At 49.3% G+C, this 23,070-nt stretch overlaps 1 long non-coding RNA gene across 1 annotated transcript; it reads right to left on the bottom strand.

Moving 5' to 3' along the window:
- Positions 1 to 655: 655 nt before the first annotated feature.
- On the bottom strand, positions 656 to 5,593 carry LOC141219372 (uncharacterized). Its single transcript, XR_012287888.1, has 3 exons — positions 5,527 to 5,593; positions 1,879 to 1,978; positions 656 to 708 (listed from the first exon to the last, which is right to left on the bottom strand). It is a non-coding gene; the product is annotated as an uncharacterized lncRNA (long non-coding RNA).
- Positions 5,594 to 23,070: the final 17,477 nt, after the last annotated feature.

The raw sequence follows: 23,070 nt of genomic DNA, 5'->3' as shown, positions 1-23,070 counted from the left end.
TCAATTTCTCATGTGGAGTCGCTAGTCTCCACATGAGAAATTAGATCACTACAATGTATTGAATGCAGTGAATACACATGGTTCAATGAACACATGCGGATTCACCTGCGTTCATATAACGCAGTGCTTTGGATGCATCATAAAGTTTGCTGCGTCCAAAGTGCTGCCTGTCCGGATCGTGTGCACATTCCTTTACTGTTAGCTCCCTGTTTATTTGTGAGGACCTCACTGGCTGAGGTGCATTGGTACAACTCCTCACTAATACTCTCAAAGTTCATCTGATGAGGGCCACACACTTCTTGTTGAAGCATTGCATCTTCAGCTCTCCGTAGGAGAACTGGTGTCCCAGTTTGGCAACACTGTAGCTTCCTGTCTACTATAGACAATTGTTTCCATAAATTCTATTTGTCTAAGATAAGGAATCCTTCCTTAACTTAATCCCTTTTAATTAGGTCTTCTGCTTCCTCAGTGCAAAGTTCTGTACCGTTTAAGTAGGCCTCCTGGCCTGAGAGAAGGACCTCATCCTGCTGCTCACCTTAGTGAAGTTTTATTCCCTTAATTAGGCCTATTGGTCTTCTGTTCCCACTCGGCAGAGTTCCGAACCGTTTAAGTAGGCCTCCTGGCCAGAGCTATGCCCCCTGCATGTAATTTGGATTCCCACTGCCAATCTTTGCTTTCCTTCAGAAAGTACTATCTGATGTCTTCCTCCTGGCACACAATATGATATCAATTAAAAAAAAAAGACAGAAACAATACACAAATACCCTGAAATAAATAAATAAACCGCAATAGTGCATAAAAGTAATAAAGGGTACTTAGTTAACATAATTTTGATCAAAATAATGCGAAAGCCATCCCGTCTCATCACGGCGACCCTTATGAGACAGTCCTAACTCTAATATTAAAAACCTTACCATTTGTTAAGTGACATACATGTGGATAAGGGCTGAGAGACTGAACCACTAATGGACACAGAGACATGGGAAGCAAGATGAAATAGACTTTCCAGCTCAGGCAAAGGGTGACCACACACTTATATGCACTTGTGCACATTAGACTGAAAAAACCTGAAGGACTGAACTGGAATGTAAATTGGTGTGTATGCAGCATGTAAGAGGATGTTCACACATGGCCACCAAACAGACAAAAACAAAGACAGAAACATGTAAAAGAATGAGAAGTCCTAATATTCTGAACAGCCATGTTAAACCTAGCAGCCATCTTGTTCAGAAGTTTGAGCTAATGAGATGCATTTCCTGTGCGTCCCAGTCACAAGGGAATCATAAAATGATGTCAGTGCCATTAGCAGGTATGGTTAGTATACACAAAGGTTAATAGCAACAGCTGCAGGTCAATGTAAGAGTAAATAAGTGGTGTTATAGGGTAGTAAATAATGTCCTTGTAATTGTGGTATGGAAATTAGGACAATACAGTTGGCAATATGTCGAGAATTATTAGGAAACTGTCATTACTTAAGTAACGACATGAGAATTTATAGATTCTAATGGAGTTTGGTAAAAATACTCATAAATATTGTCATGTTGCATTATCACATTGCTGTTCTAAAATGCACGTCCTCCCTGCAGTATGATGTTATCATGTATAAGCCTTTTGCCGCAATATGTAGTTCCTTTGTTTAAGCTATGCATAAAAAGGCTCTGATACTGTTGCTCAGGGCCATTCTATCGCCAGTCTACAGGCAGTCCATGAAAGTCCATCGCCAAGGCAGTCCACCGCCAAGGCCACACCATCGCCAGACCGAAGCCACACCATGGCCAGACCATCGCCAGATATCCTAATGCTGTGTCGCTCGTCTAGACACCTGCGCGTGTCAAGTATATTCTCCCTGCCTGCTTTCTGAACTGTTCTGCCACGTACCTCTGAATAAACTTCATTCTCTGCTTTGAAGAAATTGTCTACACTGTTTTCTCGGCTCTTCCAGCTCTCAGTAAGGATTTTCTTACAAAACACAAATACCCTGAAATAAATAAATAAACAAACAAACCGCAATAGTGCATGAAAATAATAAAGGGTACTGAGTTAACATAATTTTTGACCAAAATAATGTGAAAGCCATCCCGCCTCGTCGTAGCGACCCTTATGGTACAGTCCTTACTCTAATATTAAAAACCTTACCATTTGTCAAGTGACATACATGTAGATAAGGGCTGAGAGACTGAACCAAAACAGTGGACACAGAGACATGGGAAGCAAGGTGAAATAGACTTTCCAGCTCAGGCAAAGAGTGGCCACACCCTTATATGCACTTGTGCACATTACACATAAGGCTTTCGCATTATTTTGATCAAAATTATGTTAACTAAGTACCCTTTATTATTTTCATGCACTATTGTGGTTTATTTATTTATTTCAGGGTATTTGTGTATTGTGTTTCTGTCTTTTTTTCTGGTTAGTGGCCATGTGTGAACATGCTCTTACATACTGCATGCACACCAATTTACATTCCAGTTCAGTCCTTCAGGTTTTTTCAGTCTAATGTGCACAAGTGCATATAAGGTTGTGGCCACCCTTTGCTTGAGCTGGAAAGTCTATTTCATCTTGCTTCCCATGTCTCTGTGTCCATTAGTGGTTCAGTCTCTCAGCCCTTATCCACATGTATAGCACTTTACTTGGGCTACATCTAGAAAAAGGTCTTAATCACTTTCTGAGTGACTTACCATACTCTGCATCTGGTCCTCTTTTTAATATTTGTGTGAGTCTATTTGTTCTTTGTTGAAATTAATAAAGGTTTACACATTTTATTCTATTGGGCATTGGCGTCCCTGTTTGTAGGTTTTTCCTTCAGAGAGACCAAAGGTCTGTATTTCTCACCTACTTACCCCTATCTGACTCATCACAAGGGAATTGTTCTCCTGTGTGCCCATCTAGCTCAGTATGATGGTCTCACACAGTATGATACTATTATTAGTATCAGACTTGGATACTAATAATAAAAATAATAAACAGTATATTATTATTCTATAGGTGAGTATTGCTGTACTTTATTGGGGCACTTTATTAGCTCCTTCCCAGAGCATAGGTAGTCAGAGATCGTTCCAACTTGTACATTCATCTTCATGGCACATGGAAACATTCCGCATGTATAAATCCCACAGACAATCATCCCTTATTTTTGCACTTTGACCTCAATTCCAGCCCTGAACAACTAGCAATCAGCGAGCGTCAGTCACTATTCATGTGGATGACGAGTTCTTGTTGATCTATTGCTTCTTGCCCCTTCAATACATTTTATTATAAATGTCTATTACCTACAGAGGCTCAAGAATCCCCACAGAAGGGTTAACTCCTAATCTAGCAATTCCTCACACGGCTGATACGTTGTGCTGCTCTCCTTGTAGCTCCCGGTATATTGTCTCTTTGTTACTCAGCCGCTAAGCTGCATCCGCCAATCACAGATACTGAGATGCAGATATCTCCTGCTGAGCTCCAGGTGAGCACTGTGTCCCCCCATATTGTACTACAGTATTCACATTGGGGTATCCGGGGTCTATGTTACTGAGATACAGATATCTCCTGCTGAGCTCCAGGTGAGCACTGTGTCCCCCCATATTGTACTACATTATTCACATTGAGGTATCCGGGGGTCTATGTTACTGAGATGTAGATATCCCCTGCTGAGCTCCAGGTGAGCACTGTGTCCCCCCCATATTGTACTACATTATTCACATTGAGGTATCCGGGGGTCTATGTTACTGAGATGCAGATATCTCCTGCTGAGCTCCAGGTGAGCACTGTGTCCCCCCATATTGTACTACAGTATTCACATTGGGGTATCCGGGGTCTATGTTACTGAGATGCAGATATCTCCTGCTGAGCTCCAGGTGAGCACTGTGTCCCCCCATATTGTACTACAGTATTCACATTGAGGTATCCGGGGGTCTTTATTACTGAGATGCAGATATCTCCTGCTGAGCTCCAGGTGAGCACTGTGTCCCCCCATATTGTACTACATTATTCACATTGAGGTATCCTGGGGTCTATGTTACTGAGATGCAGATATCTCCTGCTGAGCTCCAGGTGATCACTGTGTCCCCCCATATTGTACTACAGTATTCACATGGAGGTATCCAGGGTCTATGTTACTGAGATGCAGATATCTCCTGCTGAGCTCCAGGTGATCACTGTGTCCCCCCATATTGTACTACAGTATTCACATTGGGGTATCCGGGGTCTATGTTACTGAGATGCAGATATCTCCTGCTGAGCTCCAGGTGAGCAGTGTCCCCCCATATTGTACTACAGTATTCACATTGAGGTATCCGGGGGTCTTTATTACTGAGATGCAGATATCTCCTGCTGAGCTCCAGGTGAGCACTGTGTCCCCCCATATTGTACTACATTATTCACATTGAGGTATCCGGGGGTCTATGTTACTGAGATGCAGATATCTCCTGCTGAGCTCCAGGTGATCACTGTGTCCCCCCATATTGTACTACAGTATTCACATGGAGGTATCCAGGGTCTATGTTACTGAGATGCAGATATCTCCTGCTGAGCTCCAGGTGATCACTGTGTCCCCCATATTGTACTACAGTATTCAGATTGAGGTATCTGGGGGTCTATGTTACTGAGATGCAGATATCTCCTGCTGAGCTCCAGGCGATCACTGTGTCCCCCCATATTGTACTACAGTATTCACATTGGGGTATCCGGGGTCTATGTTACTGAGATGCAGATATCTCCTGCTGAGCTCCAGGTGATCACTGTGTCCCCCATATTGTACTACAGTATTCAGATTGAGGTATCTGGGGGTCTATGTTACTGAGATGCAGATATCTCCTGCTGAGCTCCAGGTGATCACTGTGTCCCCCCATATTGTACTACAGTATTCACATTGAGGTATCCGGGGGTCTATGTTACTGAGATGCAGATATCTCCTGCTGAGCTCCAGGTGATCACTGTGTCCCCCATATTGTACTACAGTATTCACATGGAGGTATCCAGGGTCTATGTTACTGAGATGCAGATATCTCCTGCTGAGCTCCAGGTGATCACTGTGACCCCCCATATTGTACTACAGTATTCACATTGAGGTGTCCGGGGGTTTTTATTACTGAGCTCGCTGACCTGTGCTCAGTCTCCTCAGCGTGTTTCACCCATTGTCACATCAGGAGGTTTTTGTTATTACTCAGAAGTCAATAATCTGCTATAACATTATTCATTCAGCACCGAACTCTGACCCCCGGCTACGATGTGAGGGGCGCGGGGGGCACTGACGCCGGACATTTATAGAGAGACCCCCCGCCTCATCTCTGTGAGGAGCATTCACTCCGGCCTCAGGTAACTGCCCTACATCTCCATGGTTTATAGGCTGCGGATTACGGATTCTCCACTGTCCTCTCATCCTGCAGCCATCTGACTGGATCTAATGTGAACGGGAACCAGCTAAGCCGCATTCTGTCCACAGCTGTTACCTCACTGTTCACACCACACAGAGACCCCAAAAGAGTCTCCGTGCTGAAGGGGTTAATGCCCCCTGCGGCCAGTAATGGGGTCTCCACATACCTCCACCTGCAGAGCCGCCACCACATATATGGCTGCTCTGTGCGCACAGGAGCTGTGATGAGGTCACAGGAGGGGAGGAGTCACATGATCAGGGGCCTCAGTGGATGCAGGACTCTGCTGTGCTGGTTGTCATGGTGCTGGATGAGCTGAAGTTTATGTGTGGGGTCAGGAGGGGTTTACAGTGTGGATGTGACGCGCCCCCTGGGACATATTCCTTTTTGAGGGGAATACCCGGCACCGGATCAGATGGGGGGTTGTAGTCTCCGAGCGGCTGTGACCCGGCCCCGTGCCCAGGGCGTCAAGCTCAGTGTTATGTGGCAGTCCTACAAATGTTATTAAGAGTTCTTTTGTGTCGACTACGCCACCCGTTGTGATGCGGTCACTGGGGCCGCCGCTGCAGCAGGTTCCGCTGAGGCTGATGGTGGATGCGCAGCTTGGTGGGATAACCCCCAACGGGAGGGGTATAGCCTCAGAGGGGACAGGCGCAGAGGATGGGGGTTGTGGTGGTGTAGTGCAGACGGCAGTGAAGACAGAGTCGGGTTGTGCAGTTAAGGGTGTTTACTTACTGCAGATGTTGTACTGGTCACTCCAGCTGCTAGTGACCACCCGAGCCGTGCTGCGTCCACCAGGTCCTGGATCCAGCCAACCCCCAAACAAGTCCGGAGCGTGGCCCTGAGCTCTCTTTCTGTCCCGTTCTCTGGCCGTCCCCACCAGTAATCCACCTAGGTCCAGCTCCCTCGGGCCTTCTGTTGGGACACCCTTGGCCCTGGGTTCCCTGACCCTTCATGTGGTGTGCCTTCGGGGTGGATGTGATGGGTGACCGTGGCAGACACTGCCCACGGTCTCCGGTCTCTGGCTGGGGAATGTTTTTACCCCCACCAGCTTGGGTTCCGGTACCCTGATGCCGACTCTTCACCCGGTGCTTTTAGTTGGGATCTCAGAGTCCTTCTTTTCTGTGCTCTGGGTCTCTCTCTTTTCTCCTCTCTCACTCTGGGTCTTTGTCTTTCTTCTCTCCTCTGCTCCTGACTTGTTCTCTGCAGCTGACTGACTCTCTGCATCTGATCCTCTGCATCTGACCCTGATCTTAGTTGGTGCCCACCTTATATACACCCTCTATGTGTGAGCTCAGGTGACCAGCACCCAATGAGCTCCTAACTTTACCCAGGCTGCTCCCCCTATCTGCCCCTACACTACTTGGGATGTACCACCCCCCTCCCACTCCAGCCAGGAACAGACTCGGTCGTACCTGCACATTTCTAAGTGGGAGTACCGTCGGTCTGCTCCTCGGAAATGGGATGTGTGTAGTGCATGCAGCCTACCGAGCTCAGTTCCACACTCCATCCTTGCCCGGGAGTGGAATATCACACCTCTGGGTTGAGGTGCAATACTCCTGTAGCAGCCGAATCCTCAGGGTGCTACATTCCCCCCTGGTAAATCACAGCACGCCCTCGGGCTGTAAGACATAAAACATCACCAAAACATACAAATTTTTTTTTCATATAAACATAATAAAACATATAAAACATTATATATATAAAACTTTTCATATAAACATTCTCGTCGTCTCTTGTTTCAGGTTCCTCCTCCGGACACTGTGCAACGTGTGTCCGGGAAAAGTGCGACAGTCTCTTAGAAAAACTGGTTTTCTATAAAACCGGTAGGGGGCGCTTTAGGACGCGCAACTATATACAAGGGAAGTTGGCCGCTCTCAGTCCTCGGCCAGGTAGAGGGAAGGGAATGGCTGCTCACAGTCCTCAGCCTGTGGGATTAAGGGGTTAACGGGTAAACAGTTCACTCAGCTGGTCCCAACGGGGACTATATATAAGTATCAACAGTTTCTTTGGTACCCGGTCGGGTAACTATTTACATCACTTCTCTGCCGCACTCAACGGCGTCTTCCTCCTGCTCTTTGCTTACAGCTGGTTGTTACCTTTGGCTTCAGACCCGTTCGGGCACGTATGCTGGGCAAACAGGTCCTCTCCCAGATGCGGCACTCTTGGTCTTATGGGCGCGGTGGTGTTAGCGCCCGGGTTGCCCAGGCCTTGCGGCCAGGCCTGGGGCACCTGGAAGGTGAAGGGCACCGTTAATACGGCGGCGCCCTGGGCTACCTGGCCTTGCGACCAGGCCGGAGGCTCCGCAGAGGTAGGGGGCGCTGTTGGTGTTGCGGCGCCCGGGAATTCTAGGCCCTGCGACCAGGCTGGTGGTACTTCCTGCTTGGTCACGCTCGGGGTCGAGGCGTGTGACGTCACAGGGGTCGCGGCGGCGGCTTCCGGTTGGGGCCTAGTCTGCGTCGGTGACATGGCGTTTTCGGGCACAGCAGGGGGACTTTCGGGCTCTGCGACGGGGAGCTGGGGCAGGTAAGCGGTGTCACGGCTTGGGGTATAGGCGTCCCCTTTACCTGCCTCCATGCGTTCGGCTCCCTCCTCGGCGCCGTCTCCGGCCTTGGGTCCTCCCGCGCCATCCTCAGAGGCGGTCTCCTTCCTCATCTCGGCTGGCGTGCTCCGGGTCTTGGTTTCAGCTTGCGTCTTGGTTTCAGCTTGCTGGGCCATCTCCCGGCTCCATTCCGCCAATATCTCGCGCTGTACCCGGGCCATCCTCCGTGCGAGGCCCTCCAGGGCAGTCTGCGCACACTCCCGGTCTCGGGGGAGCTGTGCAAGGACCTCCACTAGGCCTAGTGGGGTCGTGGTGTCCAGCAGGCTCCTGACCAACGGGTCGGTGCTGCTCTGCTCTTCTTCCAGCAGGCTCCTGGCCAGCGGGCCGGTGCTGCTCTGCTCTCTGGACATCTCCGGGTGAGCTCCTCCGATATTCTTCTCCAGGCTACTTGCCTCCGGGTGCACTCGCTCCAGACTGCTCCAGGCGGCACCCATCTTCGCTCTTTTCTTTCGTCTCCTCCCACTTCGAGGGCGGTCCCGGGGCAACTCGGTGACTGTCAGCTCCAGGGGTAGTTCTTTCACGCTGACAGACACCTCCAGCATCACAGTCTCTATTGGTGGGGGCGGTTTCCACTTTTGGCGCCATTTTCTGTCCTGGCCCACGATGGGAGGCGGCCTCTCGCCCTCCTTTGGCACGCCCATAATGGCGTCCGCTGCTCTTCCAAGGCGGGAAATCTGCGGTTTTGGCGGGAAGCGTCGCCCAGTGGCGGGAAACTCTGCAGACGGCGGGAACAAGTTGGAAATGGCGGACAATCGGCGGGAAACGACTGGTGATGGAGTCCGATGGCGTGGACCCTCCGGAACCGGCGGGAGACTTCTTTCTGAGGTAAACTTGCACCTTTCTTCAGGCACGCAGTACCCGGGTGTTGCGGGCACGTAATCCTGCCGACTACGCCAAAGTTGACGCGCCCCCTGGGACATATTCCTTTTTGAGGGGAATATCCGGCACCGGATCAGATGGGGGGTTGTAGTCTCCGAGCGGCTGTGACCCGGCCCCGTGCCCAGGGCGTCAAGCTCAGTGTTATGTGGCAGTCCTACAGATGTTATTAAGAGTTCTTTTGTGTCGACTACGCCACCCGTTGTGATGCGGTCACTGGGGCCGCCGCTGCAGCAGGTTCCGCTGAGGCTGATGGTGGATGCGCAGCTTGGTGGGATAACCCCCAACGGGAGGGGTATAGCCTCAGAGGGGACAGGCGCAGAGGATGGGGGTTGTGGTGGTGTAGTGCAGACGGCAGTGAAGACAGAGTCGGGTTGTGCAGTTAAGGGTGTTTACTTACTGCAGATGTTGTACTGGTCACTCCAGCTGCTAGTGACCACCCGAGCCGTGCTGCGTCCACCAGGTCCTGGATCCAGCCAACCCCCAAACAAGTCCGGAGCGTGGCCCTGAGCTCTCTTTCTGTCCCGTTCTCTGGCCGTCCCCACCAGTAATCCACCTAGGTCCAGCTCCCTCGGGCCTTCTGTTGGGACACCCTTGGCCCTGGGTTCCCTGACCCTTCATGTGGTGTGCCTTCGGGGTGGATGTGATGGGTGACCGTGGCAGACACTGCCCACGGTCTCCGGTCTCTGGCTGGGGAATGTTTTTACCCCCACCAGCTTGGGTTCCGGTACCCTGATGCCGACTCTTCACCCGGTGCTTTTAGTTGGGATCTCAGAGTCCTTCTCTTCTGTGCTCTGGGTCTCTCTCTTTTCTCCTCTCTCACTCTGGGTCTTTGTCTTTCTTCTCTCCTCTGCTCCTGACTTGTTCTCTGCAGCTGACTGACTCTCTGCATCTGATCCTCTGCATCTGACCCTGATCTTAGTTGGTGCCCACCTTATATACACCCTCTATGTGTGAGCTCAGGTGACCAGCACCCAATGAGCTCCTAACTTTACCCAGGCTGCTCCCCCTATCTGCCCCTACACTACTTGGGATGTACCACCCCCCTCCCACTCCAGCCAGGAACAGACTCGGTCGTACCTGCACATTTCTAAGTGGGAGTACCGTCGGTCTGCTCCTCGGAAATGGGATGTGTGTAGTGCATGCAGCCTACCGAGCTCAGTTCCACACTCCATCCTTGCCCGGGAGTGGAATATCACACCTCTGGGTTGAGGTGCAATACTCCTGTAGCAGCCGAATCCTCAGGGTGCTACAGATGTAGCAGAGCCGCGTGTGTACGAGGTGTACGGAGCGGAGCCGTGTGTGTACGAGGTGTACGGAGCAGAGCCGCGTGTGTACGAGGTGTACGGAGCAGAGCCGCGTGTGTACGAGGTGTACGGAGCAGAGCCGCGTGTGTACGAGGTGTACGGAGCAGAGCCGCGCGTGTACGAGGTGTATGGAGCGGAGCTGTGTGTGTACGAGGTGTACGGAGCAGAGCCGCGCGTGTACGAGGTGTAAGGAGCGGAGCCGCGTGTGTACGAGGTGTACGGAGCGGAGCCGTGTGTGTACGAGGTGTACGGAGCAGAGCCGCGTGTGTACGAGGTGTACGGAGCAGAGCCGCGTGTGTACGAGGCGTACGGAGCGGAGCCGCGCGTGTACGAGGCGTACGGAGCGGAGCCGCGCGTGTACGAGGCGTACGGAGCGGAGCCGCGCGTGTACGAGGCGTACGGAGCGGAGCCGCGCGTGTAGGAGGCGTACGGAGCGGAGCCGCGCGTGTAGGAGGCGTACGGAGCGGAGCCGCGCGTGTAGGAGGCGTACGGAGCGGAGCCGCGCGTGTAGGAGGCGTACGGAGCGGAGCCGCGCGTGTAGGAGGCGTACGGAGCGGAGCCGCGCGTGTAGGAGGCGTACGGAGCGGAGCCGCGCGTGTAGGAGACGTACGGAGCGGAGCCGCGCGTGTAGGAGGCGTACGGAGCGGAGCCGCGCGTGTAGGAGGCGTACGGAGCGGAGCCGCGCGTGTAGGAGGCGTACGGAGCGGAGCCGCGCGTGTAGGAGACGTACGGAGCGGAGCCGCGCGTGTAGGAGGCGTACGGAGCGGAGCCGCGCGTGTAGGAGGCGTACGGAGCGGAGCCGCGTGTGGACGGAGCCGCGTGTGGACGAGGCGTACGGAGCGCAGCCGTGTGTACGGAGTGGAGCCAGGCGTGTACGAGGTGTACGGAGCGTAGCCACATGTGTACGGAGCGGAATCGCGTGCGTTTGTACAAGGTGTACGGCGTTCAGCTGTGTGTACAGAGCGGAGTCGGGTGTACGAAGCAGAGCCGTGTGTGTACGAGGTGTACGGAGCGGAGCCGTGTGTGTGTACGAGGTGTACGGAGCGGAGCCGCGTGTGTACAAGGTGTACGGAGCGGAGCCGCGCGTGTACGGAGCAGAGCCGCGCGTGTACGAGGTGTACGGAGTGGAGCCGCGCGTGTACGAGGTGTACGGAGCGGAGCCGCACGTGCACGAGGTGTACGGAGCGAAGCCGCGCGTGTACGAGGTGTACGGAGCGAAGCCGCGCGTGTACGAGGTGTACGGAGCGAAGCCGCGCGTGTACGAAGTGTACGGAGCGGAGCCGTGTGTGTACGAGGTGTACGGAGTTCAGCCGTGTATACAGGGCAGAGCCGTGTGTTCAAGGTGTACCGAGTGCAGCCGTGTGTACAGAGCGGAGTCGGGTGTACGGAGCAGAGCCGTGTGTGTACGAGGTGTACGGAGTGGAGCCGTGTGTGTGTGTACGAGGTGTACGGAGCGGAGCCGCATGTGTGTACGGAGCAGAGCCGTGTGTGTGTACGAGGTGTACGGAGCGGAGACGCGTATGTGCGAGGCGTGCGGAGCGGAGCCGCGCGTGTATGAAGCGTGCGGAGCCGTGTGTGTATACCTCCCAACTTTTGAAGAATAGAAAGAAGGACGGATGTTGAGGCAAATTTTAGCCATGCCATTTACCATTTCTTTCTCCCCTGGCAGGAGGAGTTGTCATAGGGGCGCTGGTAGTGAGGGACATTCAGCAGAGGAGCCGGGTAGAATGACTCGCTGTTCCGGAGCTGCGCTCATTGAGTGGCAGGACACCGCTCCTGAGCGCAGCTCCGTGGCCCGTTGGAGTGGCTCATTCTCCTCGGCTCCTCAGCGTCAGCGGTCAGACGATTACAGCGGGGGACATCTCTGGACAGGTGACTATATGAATTTTATTATTTTAATTTTATTTTTACACTGGTGGACACTGGGGGAGCAGACCCTACTACCCTCATCATTGTCCCTGCTGGTGCTGATCCCAGTGTCGGCAGGAACTATGATGAGGGCAGTGTTCAGCACCCGGCGCTTGGGAACAGCACAAACTGTAGAGTTGATTCCCAGGCGCCGATACGTGTTACACTGATAACACACAGATGTCATCCATGTGGGACGTTTTGCGGACCGTGCATGTGCAAAAAATGGACATGTCAGCTTGTGGAGCACACATCCCATGAAAACACACTGACATGTGCGCAGACCCATAGATTTGAATGGGTCTACGTGTGGAAACTGTCACCACACGTACTAGAAACACGGAAGTGTGAAAGAGGCCTTAGATAGCAAAAAATCCCAAACCAGAAAGAGTACAAATATCAAATGCAAATGCATACAGTATAGACCTGACAGGGATAATGCTAAGTGATTAGGATCAGTGTCCGTGTAGTGAACAAGTGAGGCATAGATGCAACATTGGTATGGGAGCCTAGGGATATGAATGGCAAATGCCTATAGGTATAATCAGAGGGTAATCTAGAGGTGACACTTGTATGTAAGGCTGAGCGTAGTAATCCTGGATGGTGGAACTAGTCACCAGCTGCATCCCCTCACCCCGACGCGCGTTTTACCGCCAGCTTCTTCCGGGGGCGTGTCAGAGTGAGGGATGACTCAAATATTTAAATTCAAAGGTGGCCAATGGGAGTCCCAGAGTGCCCGACTCATGTGAGACTTAATGGATGCATGACGCTGTTGTGCCAGCTTCTCCGAATGGGAATCTTCCTTTCGGCGCCCAATGACCGCAAGCGTGGAACACAAGCGGGTCATGTGATGAGCATCATCAGAAGTCCTGGAGGCATCGAAAGCGGCCCATGCACACTGTCTCTGTGATGCAGATTGATGCGGATTGAAATCAATGGATTACTAAGGGTCGTGTAGATGAAATGATGCAATAATACAAAAAGGAGAACTCAATAGGAAACGATGTAGGTGTATGATGAATTATAGATTATGAAATGATGAGTTATGAATATATTAGAATAATTTAAGGGGGGCCATGTTGCAGGGAAAATGATGCACAATGATACACTGAGGGGATTATATCTAATGAAAAACGTGATGATGTGTAATAAATCACTGTGTAAATATGAAAAATAAAGAATAAATAAAGCTGCCTAGCCTCTCACTGGTGGAAAGTGAATACACTGATGAGTGTGGTGAAAGTGAAGATGCTAATTAAAGTTATATGAATGGGCAGGCACCAGTGCCGGTGGCAGGAAAGAGTAGGAAAGGATAAGAATGAAATTATGAAAATGCCCTTTAAAGTTACAGTTATATGAAAAAGTTTGGGCACCCCTATTAATCTTAAGCTTAATGTTTTATAAAAATTGGTGTTTTTGCAACAGCTATTTCAGTTTGATATATGTAATAACTGTTGGACACAGTAATGTTTCTGCCTTGAAATGAGGTTTATTGTACTAACATTCAAACAAAATTTACAAGATAAAGTGACATGTGCTGGGGAACAGCGTATCAATATAAAATAATCAATATAGGGCAAGTGAGCACATAATTGCGGGTATATATGTATCTAATGGACATCATGATTAAAAATATATAAAAAATCATAGTAAGAGATCTAAGATAAACTAATGTTTACATGTCTAAGTCAGTAATATGTAAAAATTAATCATGCCCCAAAAGGGGCAAGAAGGCCTGATATATTAGGCCTAAGATGTTAACAAGACATAATAAAATCATGATGATTGTAGGACAGAAGGTAGCTACCCGCCTAAAAGCTACCTATAAAATGCCCGTCTAGGTGAATTAATTAAGACAATAAGGAAACAATGAGATCAAATGATATACATAAAGTGGGGCCCAACTTCTGGTTTCAACTGTATCTGTGTGAATAAAGTTCTATGTACAGTTGAAACCAGAAGTTTCTATACACTATATAAAAAGACACATATGATGTTTTTCTCAATATCTGACACGAAATCAGAATAAACCTTTCCCATTTTAAGTCAATTAGGATTACCATAATTTATAATATTTGTCAAATGGCAGAAAAATTAGGAAGCGAGAATGTTTTATCGCATTTTTATTACTGCAAAGTTAATTAGAGACACACTTGTGGATGTATTTTAATGCCCACCTGAAACACACTGCTTCTTTGTGTAGCATCATGGGAAAGTCTAAAGAAATAAGCAAAGATATCAGGAAGGGAATTGTGGACTTGCACAAGTCTGGCTCATCCATGGGTACAATTTCAAGATACCTGAAGGTGCTTCGTTCATCTGTACAAACAATTATACACAAGTACAAACAAGATGGGAATGTCCAGCCATCATACCGCTCAGAAAGGAGATGGGTTCTGTGTCCCAGAGATGAATGTGCTTTGGTCCGACATGTACATATCAACCCAAGGACCAAAGCAAAAGACCTTGTGAAGATGATGGCGGAAGCTGGTAAGATTGTGTCAATATCCAGAGTGAAATGAGTACTGTATCAACATAGGCTGAAAAGCCACTCTGCCACTCTGCCATGTATCAACATGGCCAGGAAGAAGCCATTACTGCAAAAGAAACATAAAAAAGCCAGATTAATGTTTGCAAATCTGCACAGTAACAAAGACCTTAAAGAAGATGTCCAGTACTTTTTACTATGGCCCAAATGTCCCCCAATGTATTTACCCTGTTCAGATAAAAGTTTTTGTAAATACCTTTCTTTGTCCTTCTGGCCGCTCACGTGACGCCCGGCTGCAGCCAGCTCTGACATCCACTGATGTCACGTCAAATTCTGGCTGCAGCCGGGCGTGACTCAGTGCTGCGTTCCACAGTGAGTGATGGGCTGTGGGCGGGGTTACCCCGTGCGTCACACCCAGCATCCACCGCTCTCTTTCCCTCTCCTCATTGGGAAAGCACGCAGTGGATGCTGGGTGTGACCCGCGGGGTAACCCTGCCCATAGGCCCGGCATCCAAAGCGGGGACCGTGTCACTGATGTCTCGCCTCACTTGACGTGACATCAGTAGAAGGAAGAGCTGGCTGAAGTTGGGGGTCACGCGATGCTTGTGAGCGGCCAGCGATAGCGCCGCTCACAGGCCAGAAGGACAACGAAAGGTATTTACAAAAACCCTTATCTTAACAGGGTAAATACATTTGTGCCATAGTAAAAAGTACTGGACAACTCCTTTAATTTTTGGAAACATGTCCTGTGGTCTGAAGAAACTAAAATAGAACTTTTTGGGCTTAATGACCATCGTTACGTTTGGAGGAAAAAGAGAGAAGCTTGGAAGCATAAGAACACCATCCCAACTGTAAAACGGGGGTGGCAGCATCATGTTGTAGATTTTTTTTGCTGCAGGAGGGACTGGTGAACTTCACAAAATAGATGATATCATGAGAAAAGAAGATTATGTGGCAATACTTGTTACGGATCCGGGTGGTGGAACCTCTGTGCCGCGGTGCAAGGAGGGGCGTAACTAAGTATCAACTCAGACCGACCCTGGTCGTACGGCGGCTAACGACTCCGTGACCAGGGAGGGACCGAGCAGAGGGACCAGGTACTACTCTGGGGATGACCTTGTAAGAGAGCAGGTGGCTCCCACGGGTCAGAAGACTGGGGCTGACCGGTATAGCGGATGGACACAACAAGCAGGCAGAAGTCTCTGGATAGTTGACAGGTGGTCACGGCACGTGACGGCAGAGCAGGTTAAAGTCTCTAGGTTAACAGACAGGTAGTCACGGCAAGTGACAGCAGGAGCCTCCAGGTAGGCTACGGCAAGTGACGGCCAAGCAGTCTGAAGTCTCTAGGTTAGCAGGCGGGTGGTCACGGCAAGTGATGGCAGAGCCTCCAGGTAGGCTAGCAGGTAACAGGCCGGTAACAGGCGAGTGCTCCCAGGTAAGCGGGCTAGAAGGCACGGCAGGCAGGTAACTGGCAGGTGCTTCCTGGTAAGCAGGCGTACTTGCCCATAGACAGACTGGCGGGTAGAACGGAAGGCATTGTAAGGATCTGAGTCATGTGTCTGTTCTGTCCGGTTTCTGCCCTTGTCCAAGATGGAGCTGTATGTACCTGTTCTATTTGGTTCTGCCCTTGTCCAAAATGGAATTGACAGCCTCGGGGTCCATCTTGTTTCCTGTCTGATATCTCCTGCTTCCTGTGTGCTATATATATATAAAGAGACTCCGGCCAACTATACTTTGCTTGTGTATCTTGTATCTTACCTGCTGCCAAGCTTGAAGGACTTGCATCTTGCCTGTTGCTTCTCTACACTGGGATTCCCCACCTGTTACCTGCCTGCCGTTTATCTGGACTTTCATCTGTGTGCAAAGACCCGCTCTGCATCCACCTGCAGTTCAGCCTGCTCCCTGCAAGGAGCCTTATCCGGGCTCAGGATCCTGTGGACTGTGCACCTGGGACATCTAACGGTTTGTACTGACATCACAACCGTTTTCCATAGACTGTTTAACTGATCTCCCACCTGTTACCTGCCTGCCGTTTATCTGGACTTTCATCTGTGTGCAAAGACCCACTCTGCATCCACCTGCAGTTCAGCCTGCTCCCTGCAAGGAGCCTGGTCCGGGCACTGGATCCTGTGGACTGTGCACCTGGGACATCTATCGGTTTGTACTGATATTACAACCGTTTTCCATAGACTGGTTACTGATTGCTTATTGCCTATTCCTGCCTGCTATAACATATGCTTGCCTGCTGCAATATACCCTGTTAATACAAAAATATCGTGTTTGTCTTCATTCCGACCCACGCTATCGATCTCCACAAGTATATAGTTGACAGGCAGACTGTCGGGCTGGAGAGTAGTCAGACTGGCGGACTGGAACAGTAGTCAGGCTGGCAACTGGACCTGAGGGCTGAAGCAGAAGTAAGTATGCTGTGCATCAACTTTTGCCCGGGCACCTCCATTTTGGAGGAGGAGCCTTATATATGGGAGGACCCTCGGCTATTGGCCGGGGACTCTTTAGGACGGCGCGCGTGGCCCCTTTAAGAGAGAGGGAGCGCGTGTTTGTCTTCATTCCGACCCACGCTATCGATCTCCACAAGTATTAAGTATATAGTTGACAGAATACACAAGCCTCAAAAGAATGGAGTTCGCTGGGTCAGATACTGTGGACGTGCGTCTAAAGAAAATATGCTCATATATCACAGGACTTCATGGGGACCTGCAGGCTACTAAAACAAAACTTGCAGCAATAGAGACTCAAATAACTCATAATGCTAATGTGGCCGACTCGTCCATCCACGCATTAGCAAATCGCCTGTCAACTCATGAGACTGCAGCTCCGGTTCCAGTAGCAATGCCAACTCCGGCTCCGGCTTTCCCTAAACTCCCGCCATTCAGGTTTGGTGGAGAAAAATTCCGTGGGTTTTTAAATCAGTGTCAACTGTATTTTTCTTCACAGGCAGCTCACTTCCCAACTGAACGAGCGAAAGTATTAACCATGATAATGCTGTTAACTAACAAAGCTCTTGCCTGGGCAAATCCTCTGATTGAAACTGATGATATGTGTTTAAATTCACTGGAAGACTTTATTTCTGCAATGGGTCAAATGTTTGGTGACCCCAATTGGAGTGCCACAGCAGAAGCCGCATTATTGACACTCCAACAGGGAAAGCGCTCTGTCGTAGAATATGCAATGGAGTTTCGGAGGTGGGTGCTGGACACTACGTGGTGCGATTCGGCAAGACATGCAGTGCTTAGGAGGGGTTTATCCGCTGCAATTAAGGATGAGCTGGCATGGGGGGAGTCACCTGTTGCCCTGGGAGACTTTATCAATCATTGCATTCGGATAGATGTTCGTCTCACAGAACGTCGGCAAGAGAGATGGGCGGATGCTAATCGGAAGAACTTACTATCTTTTTCTCCTCCCTCCAGAGAAACTCAGAATAAGTCCTCTCTTCAGGTGGAGTCGGAACCTATGCAGGTGGATGCAATTCAAAGAACTCGTCCTGACGCACGCAAGGAACATCGTTTCAGAGAAAATTTATGCTTCTATTGCGGAAAATCTGGTCACTTTATTTCAAATTGTCCCAGTAAAATTCGCAGGACTACAGCTGCAGTAATCGAATACGATGTCTCAGACGATGCCTCAGTAATTTCTCATCAAAGTCCTCCTCGGGATAAAGAAACCGACCAGGATTACGATTTCTCCGACTGTGCTTCTGAAACCTCTTCACCCGTGAATGCAGCCGTTCTTTCAGTAGGCTCCACTACTTCGGCCTCGGAGAGCTCTAAGAAAAATTCACACTGTTACATTCCTCTCAAGATAAAGATTCAGTCCGGCTGGGTTACTAGTTCTGCTATGGTTGACTCTGGAGCCAGTGGTAATTTCATGGACATCGCATTCGCTAAAAAACACGGTATACGTTCACAGAGGAGAATCGCACCGGTATTAATGGAGACCGTGGATGGGTCCCCGTTAGCATCTGGGCCTGTTGACCATGAAACAGCAGCATTGAAGGTTCGTATGGGGACGGACCATGCGGAAAGACTGTCGTTTTTGCTGATCTCTTCTCCCCACTTTCCTGTAATCTTAGGCTTACCGTGGCTACAATTACAAAACCCTACTATCAACTGGGCAACAAAGGAATTGCAGTTTCCAGAACGGCAGATGTCTTCCAGGAAATCAGCTTTAATTGGGTCAGCATGTGTAAGTGATCTAAAACTACCTATGGAATATCAAGATTTTACAGATGTATGTGATAAAAAAAAAACGCGGACAAGCTGCCACCACACCGGCAGTATGATTGCCCCATAGAACTCTTACCTGGCGCCGCGATTCCGTTCGGTAGCATTTATCCTCTGGCCGGACCTGAACTAAAAGCTCTCAAAGAGTATATCGATGAGAATTTAACTAAGGGGTTTATACGACCATCTTCCTCTCCAGCTGGTGCCCCAATCTTCTTCGTGAAATAGAAGGATGGCTCACTTCGACCATGTATCGATTATCGTGAGCTCAACAAAATTACGGTCAGAAATTCTTAACCACTTCCACTAATTCCTGAATTACTTGAGAGGATACGACATGCCAAAATCTTCACAAAATTAGACCTTCGTGGAGCATACAATATAGTACGGATTCGCCCTGGTGACGAATGGAAAACAGCTTTCCAGTCACGTTACGGACATTTTGAGTACCTTGTTATGCCTTTCGGACTTCGTAATGCACCGGCTACCTTTCAACACTTGGCAAATGATATATTTAGAGACATACTCGATATTTTTGTTGTGGTTTATTTGGATGACATTTTAATTTTTTCCAGCAACTTTGAGGATCATCAGCGGCATGTGAGAATGGTGTTGGATCGTCTACGGCAAAATCAGTTGTGCATCAAGTTGGAGAAATGTGAGTTTCACAAGTCGGAAATTCAATTTTTGGGGTATGTTATTTCTCCTCAGGGTCTCAGCATGGATTCAAGCAAGACTCAAGCCATTCAGGAGTGGCCAATTCCCAATACACTAAAGGAGGTGCAACGATTTATTGGATTCGCCAATTTCTACAGACGGTTCATTAAAATTTTTTCGGAGATTGTCTCACCCATTACCCAACTGACACGGAAAAAGACGCTGTTGGTCTGGTCGCCACAAGCGCAGACAGCATTTGACAGGTTGAAGTCTAAATTCACATCAGCTCCCATTCTCATACATCCGGACCCGGATCGAGCCTTCATAGTGGAAGTAGATGCCTCGGACTGTGCTATAGGGGCTGTACTTTCACAGAGAACAGGTGAGAAAGATCTTTTGCATCCATGTGCTTTTCTTTCACAGAAGTTATCACCTGCAGAGAGAAACTACGACGTTGGAAACAAAGAATTGTTGGCCATTATAACGGCATTTAAAGAATGGAGACATTTGCTACAAGGGGCATCCCAACAAATTGTCGTACTTACGGACCATCGTAACCTTGAATTCATGAGGTCGGCAAGGTGTCTAAAACCCAGACAGGCTCGGTGGAATCTTTTTCTTAATCAGTTTGATTTTATTATTTCCTATAGGCCGGGTTCTCGTAATGGGAAAGCAGATGTATTATCCAGAATTCATTCAGTTGATATAAACCCGGCTGCACCTCCAAGAACCATACTCTCGAAAGACAACTTCATAGGTCTGTTACACAATCAAGATCTATTAACAGCTATCAGGGAGGCGTACGCTGCAGACCCGTTCCTGATTCAACCGTCCAGCCAGGTAAATCTAACCTTGAAAAATAGACTTTGGTTCCAGGGACAACGCCTGTATATTCCGGAAACGGTTACATTAAGGGTGCTAAAATTAATGCATGACTCTAAGATTGCTGGTCATAGAGGAGTTCAGAAGACTCAAGAATTCTTATCTCGCTTCTTCTGGTGGCCAACTTATCGGAAAGACGTTCAGCATTACGTCTCATCTTGCGAGGTATGTGCAAGATCAAAGGTTCCTCGCTCCTCACCTACCGGACTGTTGCAACCCCTTTCTATTCCATCCCGTCCCTGGGGGTCTATTTCAATGGATTTTATTGTTGAGTTGCCTATGTCAAAAGGAAAGAACACTATCCTAGTAGTAGTTGACCGCTTAACCAAGGCTGCTCATTTCATTCCCTGTACCGGCTTATCAACAGCGAAACAGACAGCGGATCTTATTTTGCAAGAGGTTTTTCGCCTACATGGAGTTCCTGATGAAGTGATATCAGATCGAGGAGTCCAATTTACTTCAAGATTTTGGCGAAGCTTTTGTGCAGCTCTGGACATTAAGGTAAATCTGTCATCTGCTTTTCATCCGCAGTCTAACGGTCAAACGGAACGGACAAACCAGACATTGGAGCAGTATCTGCGTTGTTACGTGTGTCATCTGCAGGATGATTGGGTAAACTTACTTCCGATGGCCGAATTCACGTATAATAATTCACAGAGTGCGTCCACCAAACAGTCTCTGTTTTTTGCTAACAAGGGGTATCATCCCAGCATTCTTCCACGGTTTCCAACAGATACAGCCGTACCCGCAGTAGCCGATCGGATTACTCTTCTTCGGCAAAATCTAGAGGTCTTAAAAGAAACGCTGGCTACAGCTCAAGAAAGATATAAGAAGGCAGCAGATAAGTTCCGCAAGTCAGCACCAACATACAAGGTAGGAGACATGGTTTGGCTTTCAACAAAGAACTTAAAACTAAGAACTCCAACGTCTAAATTGGGGCAGAAGTATGTTGGGCCATACAAAATCGGTAAATTGGTAAGCCCTGTAGCCTGTCTACTCAAGTTGCCAAAATCTTTGAAAGTACACCCTGTTTTTCATGTCTCTCTGCTCAAACCGGTAGTACCAAATCCTTTTTCCGGACGCATACCTGTTCCACCCGATCCAGTTGTTATTGACGGACAAGAGGAATTCATCGTGGAGGGGATCATCGATTCTCGCATTTATAGAGGACGGCTCCAGTACCTAGTGAAATGGCAAGGCTATCCATCGGAGGAGAATTCTTGGGAACCTCGGGAGAACATCCACGCTACTCGTTTGATTAAACTGTTCCACAGCAGATATCCCAACAAACCGGCTCCAAGGTTGTCCGGAGGACACCCTTTAAGGGGGGTGTAATGTAAGGATCTGAGTCATGTGTCTGTTCTGTCCGGTTTCTGCCCTTGTCCAAGATGGAGCTGTATGTACATGTTCTGTTTGGTTCTGCCCTTGTCCAAAATGGAATTGACAGCCTCGGGGGCCATCTTGTTTCCTGTCTGATATCTCCTGCTTCCTGTGTGCTATATATATAAAGAGACTCCGGCCAATTATACTTTGCTTGTGTATCTTGTATCTTACCTGCTGCCAAGCTTGAAGGACTTGCATCTTGCCTGTTGCTTCTCTACACTGGGATTCCCCACCTGTTACCTGCCTGCCGTTTATCTGGACTTTCATCTGTGTGCAAAGACCCGCTCTGCATCCACCTGCAGTTCAGCCTGCTCCCTGCAAGGAGCCTGGTCCGGGCTCAGGATCCTGTGGACTGTGCACCTGGGACATCTAACGATTTGTACTGACATCACAACCGTTTTCCATAGACTGTTTAACTGATCTCCCACCTGTTACCTGCCTGCCGTTTATCTGGACTTTCATCTGTGTGCAAAGACCCGCTCTGCATCCACCTGCAGTTCAGCCTGCTCCCTGCAAGGAGCCTGGTCCGGGCACTGGATCCTGTGGACTGTGCACCTGGGACATCTATCGGTTTGTACTGATATTACAACCGTTTTCCATAGACTGGTTACTGATTGCTTATTGCCTATTCCTGCCTGCTATAACATATGCTTGTCTGCTGCAATATACCCTGTTAATACAAAAATATCGTGTTTGTCTTCATTCCGACCCACGCTATCGATCTCCACAAGTATATAGTTGACAGGCAGACTGTCGGGCTGGAGAGTAGTCAGACTGGCGGACTGGAACAGTAGTCAGGCTGGCAACTGGACCTGAGGGCTGAAGCAGAGGTAAGTATGCTGTGCATCAACTTTTGCCTGGGCACCTCCATTTTGGAGGAGGAGCCTTATATATGGGAGGACCCTCGGCTATTGGCCGGGGACTCTTTAGGACGGCGCGCGTGGCCCCTTTAAGAGAGAGGGAGCGCGCGCGCACCCTAAGCACAGTGCCCGGGAAGCTGTGCGCGCCGGCAGCAGCAGGAAGAGGAGCGCAGGAGGATGCCGCGCAGTGAGCGGGGAGGTGAGAGGGACGGCGTCTCTGCCTGGCAGGAGGCTGAGACGCCAATGCTACAATACTGAAGCAACATCTTAAGACATCAGCCAGGAAGTTAAAGCTTGGGCGGAAATGGGTCTTCCAAATGGACAATGACCCGAAGCATACTGCCAGAGAGTGGCTTAAGAATAACAAAGTCAATGTTTTGGAGTGGCCATCACAAAGTCCTGATCTAAATCCTATTGAAAATTTATGGGGAAAGCTGAAAAGGCTGCGAGCAAGGCGACCTACAAACCTGGATCAGTTACACCAGTTATGTCAGGAGGAATGGGCCCAA

This window comes from Phyllobates terribilis, unplaced genomic scaffold (genome assembly GCF_046119375.1).
Source record: "Phyllobates terribilis strain yellow unplaced genomic scaffold, ASM4611937v1 Scaffold_265__1_contigs__length_2625494, whole genome shotgun sequence".
In the NCBI taxonomy this organism is placed as follows: domain Eukaryota; kingdom Metazoa; phylum Chordata; class Amphibia; order Anura; family Dendrobatidae; genus Phyllobates; species Phyllobates terribilis.
The sequence above is the reverse complement of the archived record's forward strand: the minus strand, read 5'-3'. Positions and strand labels throughout refer to the sequence as shown.